This window comes from Bubalus bubalis, chromosome 5 (assembly GCF_019923935.1).
Source record: "Bubalus bubalis isolate 160015118507 breed Murrah chromosome 5, NDDB_SH_1, whole genome shotgun sequence".
Lineage (NCBI taxonomy): Eukaryota > Metazoa > Chordata > Mammalia > Artiodactyla > Bovidae > Bubalus > Bubalus bubalis.
The window spans coordinates 127,903,956-127,915,783 of record NC_059161.1 but is presented as its reverse complement, the minus strand read 5'-3'; the positions used below and the strand labels follow the sequence as shown (position 1 = coordinate 127,915,783).

At 55.9% G+C, this 11,828-nt stretch overlaps 1 long non-coding RNA gene across 2 annotated transcripts; it reads right to left on the bottom strand.

Annotated features, from left to right (window-relative positions):
- Nucleotides 1–522: 522 nt before the first annotated feature.
- LOC123465773 lies at nucleotides 523–7,662 on the bottom strand. Of its 2 annotated transcripts, XR_006641045.1 has the most exons (4): nucleotides 7,316–7,662; nucleotides 2,860–3,061; nucleotides 1,000–1,758; nucleotides 523–672 (listed from the first exon to the last, which is right to left on the bottom strand). It is a non-coding gene; the product is annotated as an uncharacterized LOC123465773 (long non-coding RNA). The 2 variants fall into 2 exon arrangements; XR_006641044.1 differs by having other exon boundaries at nucleotides 523–1,758.
- Nucleotides 7,663–11,828: the final 4,166 nt, after the last annotated feature.

The following is an 11,828-nucleotide window of genomic DNA, read 5'->3' as shown; positions in this document are numbered from 1 at the left end:
CCAGCCCCAGGCCCTAGAAGACGCCCTAGAAATCCTGCTTTATCACCAAGGGCAGCTCCCAGGCAGCCCCCCAGTAGTTCAGAGGCAGTGCCCCCTCTACAGGAAAAGTGGGGATAGAGGCCCAGAGGGACCAGGATATGGCCCCAGGTCACCCAGCAAGCAGTGAGGAGAGCCCAACGGGAACCCCACAGCTGACACAATCACCCCCTCAGTGCTGTGTGAGGGCCAAGCAGGAACAAAACAGCATTGTCCCATAACATGGCTGTGACGGAAGTCCGTACAGTCAAAGCCATGGTTTTCCAGTGGTCATGTATGGCTATAAGAGCTGGACCATAAAGAAGGCTGAGCCCCAAAGAATTGATGTTTGCAAACTGTGGTGTGGAGAAGACTCAAGAGTCCTTTGGACAGCAAGGAGATCAATCCAGTCAATCCTAAAGGAAATCAACTCTAAATATTCTTTGGAAGAATTGATGCTGAAGCTGAAGCTCCAATACTTTGGCCACCTGATGCAAAGAGCCGACTCATTGGAAAAGACACTGATGCTGGGAAAGACTGAAGGCAGGAGACGAAGGGGATGACAGATGATGAGATGGTTGGGTGGCATCACCGACTTGATGGACCTGAGTTTGAACAAGCTCCCAGAGATCACGGAGGACAGAGGCGCCTGCCGCGCTGCAGGTGGTAGGATTGCAAAGAGTCAGACATGACTTAGCGACAGAACAACAATATAACACCCCTGCCGGGGCTCAGGTTTGTCTTTTAACTCTGGATCTGAGCCTTCACCTCCACCACCCAGGCCTCCTCATTGACTCCCCATTAACTGAGTGGGGCAAGGACTTGCCAGTCCCTCCAGGGATGCTATTATCTCCCGCTTCCACGAGGAGAAAGCTCGGCACAGAGAGGTTAGCTGACTTGCTCACAGTCACACAGCCTACACCCGGCTGCCCCCTTGCCTTTGCCCTTGGCCGCCCCAGTCTACCTCTGCCTGTATGCCCTCACCTCTGGCACCACTGCCTTTGAACCGGTCTTCCCATGGGAGGTGGTGTGTGTGCCATCTGCACCGTCTTCACTGTGAGCCTGAGTCCCTCGGATGGCAAGGAGATCGAGAGACTGAGGACGGGGTTGGGGGGGGGGGGGCCTGCATGCTCCCTCTCACACATGCCCTTGCCCCTTCTCCACAGCCGTGCTCAGAGCCGACTCTAGGCCTGAAACTCACAGAAACGGGAGGGCACCGGGGACCCCCATACGACAGGAAGACCCTTGGAAGGAGCCTAAAGCGTGGTGAGCACAGTCCTGCGGGGAGGTCCGCCAGTGACGGGCCAAGAGGTCAGTGAAGGGCCACGACAGCAGAGCAGCTGCCCCAGGACTGGGCGTCTGGCTCGGCCAGGGGGGAACAGAGCAGGGACGGAGGCGCCACATCCAGGGATGTCTTCACAGCCACCCGGGGTCAGGCCAGTAAAAGGAGGGGCCGTTTACGATCAAGCCAGGAGTTGAGACCTCTCTTAGACTTTCATTCAGTGGAAACGTAGAAAGTTCTAAGCACAGGGTAAGGGAGGCCATCTACCATTTAGAAGTGTCCCTGGAGCCCACGGTGCCCAGAAGAGGAAGTGGGGGTGGGTCCCAAGGCCAGGAGGGCACGCAGGGTGGAGCTGAGTGGGGGCGCTCATCGTGGGAGGCAGGGCTGGCAGACAAGCTGGCATGGTCCAGGACCTTGTTCACTGTGGTGCGTGTTTTAACATCTTGCCATGCCTTTGGACTCTGCAAGAAAAGGATGTTTCCAGATGGATGTTAGAAAGTTCAGTGGCTGTAAGAAATGAGCATCTGATTACGAGCGTGACCCCCTAACTCCCACCCGCCCCCCGGCAGGCTGCCCAACTCTTGATATTCGAGAAACCGATTTGGGAGACTTTCAACACAAGCAAAGCTTGCCCTTTGGCAGGAATTCCTTGTAGGGAAAGAACATCTAAGACAGAATTCAAGGAAGTCAGAGCAGTGTCCCAGACCAGGCCCCGAGGCTGAACTCTTGCAAAGAAAACGCCAGCCCCATCCTGGTGCGGGACATGATGAGCAGAAGTGGGGACCACCAGACCAGAGCCTGTGTGCCTCCCCAGGGCTGGACGCTCGCACCCTTGGGCAGATGAGGGGATGGGAGCACTGCCAGAAAGTAAAATTACACGTTTATGCCAGTGCCCGAGGGAGCCGGGGAGGGCACAGCCAGGGCCCCAGCCCCTGGCATCAGGAGAATTTGCTCCACCCGCTGCAAGAAGGCAGGCCCGCCCTGCCATGGCCCAATGGGTAGGCAGAATCACCATGCTGGCCTGAGCTATCTTGGGCCAGAATGTGGATGCCACACGTAGCAAAGAGTTAATGATCAACCGGTCACCCCTCTCCAAAAGACTGAGGACTAATAGGGCCATAAAACGTGTAAAATGTCTGGCCTGGACCAGACTAGACATGACAGCTTGGGAGTGCTCATTGCTCCGTCACCCCTTTCGACAACCTTACGCTAGAAGCCAGCGGGTGGAGGTTTGAGTCCAGGGCCTGGGGGCAGACCACTTATCTGGAGAAGATTCCCAGGCTCACACCTCCCCTCTCCAGCCGAGACCCCCTCCCCTGCAGCCACCGCTTGGGAACATGTATCCTTTCCCAGGCTGTCGTCCGGGGAGACGGCCTGGAGTCATTTAAACAGAACGTGCATCGCCCTTCGAAGGGAAGCGGAAGGAAGGGGTCCCTGGACAGGACGGCGGGGCATCCTCCAGCCTCCGGTTCTGCAGCAGTGGACACCTGGGGAAAGGGCTTCCCGCAGAGCTGCTGACTTGGGCCAATTTAAATGCTAATTCCAGAAATGACTCTTCCTACCTTCAATAAAAGCTGAGGAATGTTCCAAAGGTCCGAACAGATTGTACCATTAACAGACAGGGGAGCTGTGAGCGTGTGAACCTGGCTCAGCCTAAATTTAGGCCCACGTGCTCCTTCAGCTGACTTGGCCCGAACGAAACTGCTTCAGCATCTGAAGCCTCCAAGTGTCCATCTTGACCTTAAGGTCCCCTTTCAGAGTAACCTGCTAAGAGAGCAAAGATTGTGAAACAGACCTGGAGGTGCTGGCACCCCCAGAGTGGCTGACGGACCCCGGAGGAAGTGAGCATGGTCAGAAGATGCAGGAGGTGGCTCCCCCATCCAAGGCCGGGCCAGTACCCTGGCTCCCCACCCCCTCCCACCGCCCCAAGGCCTTCCGTCTCCAAAGGCTTTGCACACTCTCTTGCCCGCTCCACTCTCTGGACCAGGTTCCCCTGACTCATCCCACTTACAGTCCCCTTCCTCCGAGAAGCCCACCCTGACCACTGGAGGGGGTAAGGCCACGGTTATCCACTCAGTGGGAGCTCCATCTCCCAACCTGGTGAGCCTCCGAATTCTAGCGCAGTTACGATTTGTGTGATGAAGTGTTCCGTGTCTTTAGTACCCTTCAATGGTGAGAGCAGGGACCAGGTCTGTCCTGTATCCTCAATGTCTAGAAGATTGTCTGCTGTAGAATGCAGGGGGAGGGATGGATAGATAGACGGGTGAATGACTGAGTGAACAGTCGGATGGATAGATGAATGGATGGATGGATGACAGATGAACAGGTGAAGGTCCTCTCTGAGCCTCTGTTTCCTCGTCTATAAGAAGGGCATCCCACGGGGAAGTGGTGAGGATTAAGTCTAGTAACATGTGCCAATGCAGTGCCTGGTACACAGGAGATGTTCAACACACAGGGAACACATGTGTCAATTCATTGATTGTCTGAGACTCTGAAGGGAGAGTTGCTCTTCAGGGAGGCTGGGTCAGAGACACCCTTAAACATGGTAGAGCCCTCAACTGCCATGATCCCATCGTTACATCTCAGCCCCTGGTTGATGCCGAGCCTGATCCCGCCTTGAAGAAAACAAGGAAATGGACGGGGCTCCTGGCTTTGCTTTCAGCTGTTCACGGTGCCTGATTAAGGGGGTACTCTGACACCTCAGAAAAATCCTGGAGCCCAGGGTCATGAGCAGCCCCATGGACACTCACCTCCAACTGCCCAGCTCATGGATTGCCAACTGTCAGTGTGAGCATTAAAAATGTGCATCAGTCCATATCCCCCCTTCACTCAAACGCTGCATGGTCTCCCTGCCTCCCTTGCCCACAAAGCCCCTGTGCCAGCCTGCAATCCCTCCCTCCCCTGAGCACCTCTGCCCCCCACGCAGCACCTTGGGTGAGCCTGGATGCACCCGGTAAGCCCACCTCAGGGTCTTTGCACAGGCTGCTTGCTCTGGTTCATCCCACAGGTCTCCACCTGGCTCCCGCCCATGCTTCCTTCAAGCCTTTGCTGAGATGGCCCTTCATCAGAGAGGACTTTCCTGACTCACTGAAAACAGCAGTGCCCCTGGCCTGAATCCCCACCAGCGCTGGACACACTGAACGCTTCCTCTACTCCTCTCCACCCTCCTACCCCCGCCAGAACACTGGGCGAGGCGGGCACGCCTGTCTATCCTCTGCTCAGCTGTATCTGCAGCCCTGGCACCCACTGGAAGCGTCAGTAAATGGTGGTCAAGTGGATGGATGGATGGGTGATGGGTGGGTAGATGGATCAGTGGATGGGTGGCTAGATGGATCAGTGGATAAATGGATGAATGGATGGGTGGATGGATGGATGGATGGATAATGGCTGGGTGGATAAATAGATGGATGGATGGATAGATAAATGGATGGAGGAGGTAGTTATTCATTCACTCATTAATTTAATAATAATCAAACCATTCAACATCACAGTAATCTAAGTCTCTGCCCTAAACACAAATGCTGAAGAAGCTGAAGGTGAATGGTTCCATGAAGACCTACAAGACCTTCAAGAAATAACACCCCAAAATAGATGTCTTTTTCATCATAGAGGATTGGAAAGCAAAAGTAGGAAGTCAACAGATACCTGGAGTAATGGGCAAGTTTGGCCTTGGAGTACAAAATGAAGCAGAGCAAAGGCTAACAGAGTTTTGCCAAGAGAACGCACTGGTCATAGCAGACGCCCTCTTCCAACAACACAAGAGACGACTCTACACATGGACATCACCAGATGGTCAACACCGAAATCAGATTTATTATACTCTTTGCAGCCGAAGATGGAGAAGCTCTATACAGCCAGCAAAAACAAGACCGGGGGTTGACTGTGGCTCAAATCATTAGCTCCTCATTGCAAAACTCAGGCTTAAATTGAAGAAAGCAGGGAAAACCACTAGATCATTCAGGTATGACCTAAATCAAATCCCTTATTATTATAGAGTGGAGATGATAAGTAGATTCAAGAGATTAGATCTGATGGAGTGCCTGAAGAACTATGGACAGAGGCTCGTGACGTTGTACAGGAGGCTGTGACCAAAATCATCCCCAAGCAAAAGAAATGCCAAAAGGCAAAATGGGTGTCTGAGGAGGCCTTGCAAGTGGCTGAGGAAAGAAGAGAAGTGAAAGGCAAAGGAGAAAAGGAAAGATATACCCATTGAATGCAGAGTTCCAAAGAGTTGCAAGGAGAGATAAGAAAGTCTTCTAAAGTGAACAATGCAAAGAAATAGAAGAAAGCAACAGAATGGGAAAGACTAGAGACCTCTTCAAGAAAACTAAAGATAACAAGGGATCATTTAATGCAAAGATGGGCACAATAAAGGACAGAGAAGTGTGGACCTAACAGAAGCAGAAGAGATTAAGAAGAGGTGGCAAATATACACAGAAAAACTGTACAAAAAAGATCTTCATGACCCAGGCAACCACGATGGTGTGGTCACTCACCTAGAGCCAGACATCCTGGAGTGTGAAGCCAGGTGGGCCTTAGGAAGCATCACTATGAACAAAGCTAGTGGAGGTGATGGAATTCCAGCTGAGCTTTCAAATCCTGAAAGATGATGCTGTGAAAGTGCTACACTCAATATTCCAGCAAATTTGGAAAACTCAGCAGTGGCCACAGGACTGGAAAAGGTCAGTTTTCATTTCAATCCCAAAGAAAGCTCATTTCACATGCTAGCAAGGTACTGCTCAAAATCCTTCAAGCTAAGCTTCAGCAATATGTGAACTGAGAACTTCCAGATGTTCAAGCTGGATTTAGAAAAGGCAGAGGAATCAGAAATCAAATTGCCAACATCCATTGGATCATAGAGATAACAAGGGAATTCCAGAAAAACATCTACTTCTGCTTCATGAACTACATACGCTAAAGCCTTTGACAGTGTGGATCACAACAAACTATAGAAACTTCTTAAAGAGATAGGAATAACAGACCACCTTACCTGCTTCCTGAGAAACCTGTATGCAGGACAAAAAGCAACAGTTTTAGAACCACAGGCTGGCTCAAAATTGGGAAGAGAGACATCAAAGCTGTATATTGTCACCCTGCTTATTTAACTTGTATGCAGAGTACATCATGCAAAATGCTGGACTGGATGAAGCACAAGCTGGAATCAAGATTGCCAAGAGAAATAGCAATAACTGCAGATATGCAGATGACACCAACCTTAATGGCAGAAATCGAAGAGGAACTAAAGAGCCTTTTGATGCGGGTGAAAGCAGAAAATGAAAAAGCTGGCTTAAAATTCAACATTCAGAAAACTAAGATCATGGTATCCGGTCCCATCACTTCATGGCAAATAGATGGGAAAACAATGGAAACAGTGGCAGATTTTATTTTCTTGGGCTCCAAAATCACTACAGGTGGTGACTGCAGCTATGAAATTAAAAGACACTTGCTCCTTGGAAGAAAAGCTATGACCAACCTAGACAGATGTTCAGCCCTTTTAATAGTCCAACTCTCACATCAGTACCTGAGTCCTGGAAAAACCATGGCTTTGACTAGACGGACCTTTGTCGTCCGCAGAGTAATGTCTCTGTGGTGCTGACGTGGGGCTGAGCACACCCCAGGCCCAGCGCATGTTCGCAGTGTCAACGGCAGAGCCTTCCTTGAAGTCCCAGCACAAACACAGTGTCCCAGGCCCTGGGGCACACGCCTTGGGGGGGCCCGAGGACCCTCCCCGAATGAGCTCTGGGCATAGGAAGCAGGGTCTTCCCGAGCAGCGAGGCCTAGGATGCTCCCTCCCTCACTGATCTCAGCTTCCCCAACTCCAGAGGTCCGAGACAGAGGCTCCCGAAGCCCGTTCCTGCTTCAAGTCCTCCAGTTCCAAGGACATGTGGGGCTTGCCTTGCCTAGACACCCACTCGCTCGAGACGTTGCCCACCGGCTCATGGAACAGAAAGCTCATGCTCTGGGCGTGAGCCTCCAGGCGTCCCGGGGGCCCTGCCGCCCTCCTCCCCCTGAACCCACCGTTTCAACCGTCCATAGCGTCCTGGTCCTGCTGCTGCAGGCTGTGATCCTTGAAAGCCCCGTCACCACGGGCCCCTGTCCCCCCTGCCTGTCTGAGGCCGGGCTCCCCGTGGCCAGACGCTGTCTCTGTTGCCTTCTGGATCGTCCATGGGCAAGGGCTGGCCGGGGAGCTGGCCTCTGAGCAGCCCAAGGCTGGACAGTGGTGAGAAGGAGGCCTGAGTCCCCGGGCGGAGGTGGGGCGGGAGGCCGGAGCAGGCTCCGAGAATCGCCTGGAGGCGGCTTCCCACAGAAGCCTCCCCGAGTGGCTGGGCCAGCGGGCCCCGGGGGATCGGCCAGTTCGGTTTGGCTTCGTGGATCCGGATGGACTGGAAATGCGCAGCTCCGCACAGGGTGTTCCAAGCCGGGCCTGGAAACGCTTCAAAGGCCCGGGAGCAGGGTCAGGCAGCCGGGTCACACGGGAGCGGTCACTCCCGCCGTCCGCCAGCCAGCGGTCCCCAGGCCCTGCCCTCAGAATGGGGGCCTCCGAATGCCAGCCAGGCACAGGCCCCTCTCCATGTCGGATATTAATCAAATGCATCCTGATCATGATCAATGGAGGCGGCTTGGCAGCGTGGGCCTGGCCGGGCTCCAGGCCCACCTCCAGCCACAGGAAAGCCGAGCATGGCAGAAGTGATCTTTGGCAAGGCCACCACATTGTCCTGGGCTGTGGGAAAGCGCTCCCTGCTCAAATGCTTCCTTAAAGCCAGCCACAAGGAAATGTTCGCGATGGCCTTGGCGACGACTATTCTCTGGGCCGAATGCGACGCAAGTAAATTAAGGCCCTGTCCACAGCTCGGATGCCCAGAGCTCACAAGTTACCAGGTGGAGCCTCGCGGCCCCCAGAGCAGGTGGCCAGGCGTTCTTCGGTCTTTTTTACTTGAGCGTGTTTCCAAATTGCCACCTCTCGAGGAAACCTGGCCCCCTCCCACCCCAAGGGCCCTGAAGCCCCTGAGGGCTCCCCAGCTGGCAGGGCTGGGCAGGGGCTGCGGGCGGTGGCGGGGTTGTAGGGGTGGGGGGGTCTTGGGGTCGCCACACAGGAATGTGGAGCCTGACGCACGTCTGAACTCGCCAGATGGTCCTGCATCCAGGGACCCAAGGCGGGGAGCCAAGGAGGAGCCCTGGGGCGGGGCCCGCCCTCCCAGCCGCCCGCACAAAGCCATTTGTCAAAGGTGTTTCCCAAATGTTTCTGGAAGGGGCTGCCCTCCGAGAGGCTGGCTTGGGCCTGAGCCAGGCGGGGCCGTTGGGGGCTCTTGGCAAGAGCGCCAGCCTTCTTGAGATCAAAAGCCCCCCTCTCGTTCGTTCCGTTCCTCTAGGCCAGGTGAGCACGCTGCAAGGCACCAGGGGCCGGGTGAGGCCAGGGATGTCTGACTCAGATGACCACACGGGGGTCCCACGAAACCCCCCGTCACGCAAGACCCACGGAGGGGGTCCCTACAAACAAGAGCTCCCCTAGAACTGCTCCACTGGGATCATTAGCTGTTGACAGAGAGCCCCAGAGTGAGGCGCTGGAACATCAGCGAGAAGGGAGGCTCTGCCAGCTGACGAGGCATAGACACCAGAAGGAAAGAGTCATGTGAATGCGAAGGGGTCCCGGGAACCCGACACAATGTGAGCTCCACTCCATGGAGCCCCGTTTCTGAACGAGGAGGCTGGGTGCAGCCAGATGCCTGCGTCTCGTCATGCAGTGGGGGCAGCCTGGCAGTGCCAGGGCCCACGTTCGCCTTCTGCTGGTTACTCCGAGGGTGTGGGCACCACACGGCCCAGCGTTCCTGCAGCCCAATGTCCAAGGAAAGACTCTGCGATGTCGTTGATGCCAGAAACCCTGCCTTTCCCCCTCCCCTCATCTCCCGAGCCACCCGTCCAGGACAGCCCATCTCCAGAGGTGCTGAGCATTACCATAGTCGCCCAGGTTCAAGCTGTTGGCACTCACCACTCATAATGCCCACAAAACCCATGTTGGACCAAGACATTCAGGAGTCCCGGGGGACAAGCGCCAGGCACCAGCAACGGGGCTCCTCCTGCTGGTCTCTGCTCTGTTGTCCCTGCAGGCTGACCAAGAGGGTACAGCTGTTATCCCATCTCGCAGGTAAGATGGGCTTTGCGCGGCCACCAACAGCAGGACTGGGCCCCTCAGCCATTCCTGAGGACACCATTCCTGATCTGACATGATTTCTTCTCTGTCTTCTCTGTTTCCTTCAGAGGGTCAAGCCCGACGTCGATGGAGGAGGGACCAGCAGACCCGCTATACAGACAAAGACACTAAGGCCAAGGGAGCTCAATAACGCACCAACCTAATGGCAGGGCCGGCGCTGGAACCCACATCAGGCACCGAACTCCAGCCCTGATTCCAGCAGCCCCCCTAGGCTGTGACGTCTCGTGACCAACACGCGGCCACCAGATCATCCGCGTCCCCCCGACTCTCAGAATATGACTGTATCTGAAAACAAGGATAAGATGGGGTCCCTGGGTCGGGTGAGTCCTGAAGCTGACGACTAGCATCCTTATAAGAAAAGAGGACACAGACAGACAGACGGCCATGTGAAGATGAGGCAGAGTTTAGCAGGATGCAGCTATGAGCCAAGGATTGTGGGGGGAGTTCGGGGCGGAAGCTGGAAGAGGCAGGAAGGACCCTCCCCTTGAACATCCAGAGGGAGTGTGGCCTTGATCTAGGACTTCGGGCTCCAGGCTGCAGGGGGATAAACCTCTGTCGTTTACAGCCACCCTCTTGTGGCTCTGTTACAGCTTCCCCCACCGCAGGAAGTTAGTGCAGCACGCCAGCGTCCCATGTTCCAGGCAGAGGAACCAGGCAGGTCAGATCCCACCCTACACATGACCCTTGATGGGGGACGTGGGTGGGGTTTGTTCTGGAAAAAGAGGAGCAGGTGTCAGAACTCTGCACTGAAGAGCATGGGTCCCAGTTCCCCCCTTTGGGGTGGGGGGTGTGACCACCCAGCCCAGGCAGGATCGGGGTCAGGCGGGGTCAGCAGGGGGAAGGGTCCTGGTCATCGGCCAGGGCTGTATGTCTGGTGCTCAGGTCTGGGGTCTCCTCATCCTCTTAACTGAGAGGCTTGCTGTCCCCTGGGCCGTCTCACCTGGTTGGTGGAGGGACTCAAGTCTGGCTATTCTGAGCCCAGAGGTGCCAGGCTACACAGGCGGTCCAGAGATCCTTGGGGAGGGAGCTGACCGTCTCTGGCTCAACTCTTGTTCCTGCCCCTGGAGCGAGAGAGGGGGCTCTGTAGGACGGAGGCCTGGCTCAGCGGTGCCCAGAAGGCACCCAGGATGCGGCCAGGGACCCCTGCTCCTCCCACCAGAGGCCCGAAGGGGCCCTTTGCCAGCCTGCGCCAGCCTCCCGCCCTCCTCGGGGTCCAGCCTGGAGCACCCCCATCCCCGGCTGCAGTCCCCTGACGGGCCGGGGCAGAGCTCCAGTCCTGCGTAGCTTCACGGCCCGTGGTCCCAAGGTCTCTGCCCTTTGGTCATGTGGCAGAACTATGTGCCAGGTGGAAAGAAAGACCATCCAGGCCCAAGCGCCCCCAAACACATTCCTCGCATCTCAAAACCCTGCCGAAGGCCTCTGATGAGTGAGTCTGCCCCCAGAGCGGGACACCCTGCCCTCTGAAACCTTCCTCGAGGCCCCAGCGTTGGCCAGTCCCCTACCCGCTGCCAGCCCCTCGGGCCTGGAAGGGAACAGGCCCGTTTTCCCCAAGCCCATTGCCCCACGACACCCTCACACGCTTCTGATAGTGACAATGTCCGCCTCATCCTGAGCCAAAATCAGCCTCACTGGGGTGACCTTTAACCCTGGACAATCCCTGAAGTAAGTGGCCAACACTTTGCTTTCTGGAAGCAGCTGGCCAGGCATGCACAGGAGGTGGGGGTGTTAAGGCTGGGGGTAGGGAGGGGTAGGTCTGGAATGTTCTCAGCCCCTGTTTCTTCCTCTATAAGACAGAAATGAGAACACATAAGCACATGAGGGCAAAAAGACACCCCCAGCAAGCGCCGGTCTGTGCTGCTGCTGGCCCAACCTCCAGGGGTTTATTTCACAGTTTCTCCACAGACATGAGCTAGGACCCTGTAACTGGCCCCCTTGTGCATGTCCCTGGAGCCAGAACCTCGCCCGCACTTGGGGGGCTGGCCCTGCACGAAGAACAGGCGGGATGGTCCCCTCGCTTCCTTGTGGCCAGTTGTCCTGGCTGCATCCCGGATGCCTTCTGGGCACCTCTGAGCCAGGCCCCCGCCCCACAGAGCCCCCTCCCCCGCTCCAGCGTCAGGAACAAGAGTTGAGCCAGAGACGCTCAGCTCTCCCCGACCGAAGTTTCTGGCCCGCCTGTGGCCCGGCACCTCCGGGCCCAGAGTAGTCAGACTGGAATCCCTCTTCCAACCGGGTGTGACCGGACCCAGGGAACAGCCAGCCTCTCCAGTAAGAAGATGAGCAGACCCCAGGCCCAAGCACCGGGCACGCAGCTCTGGTGCACAG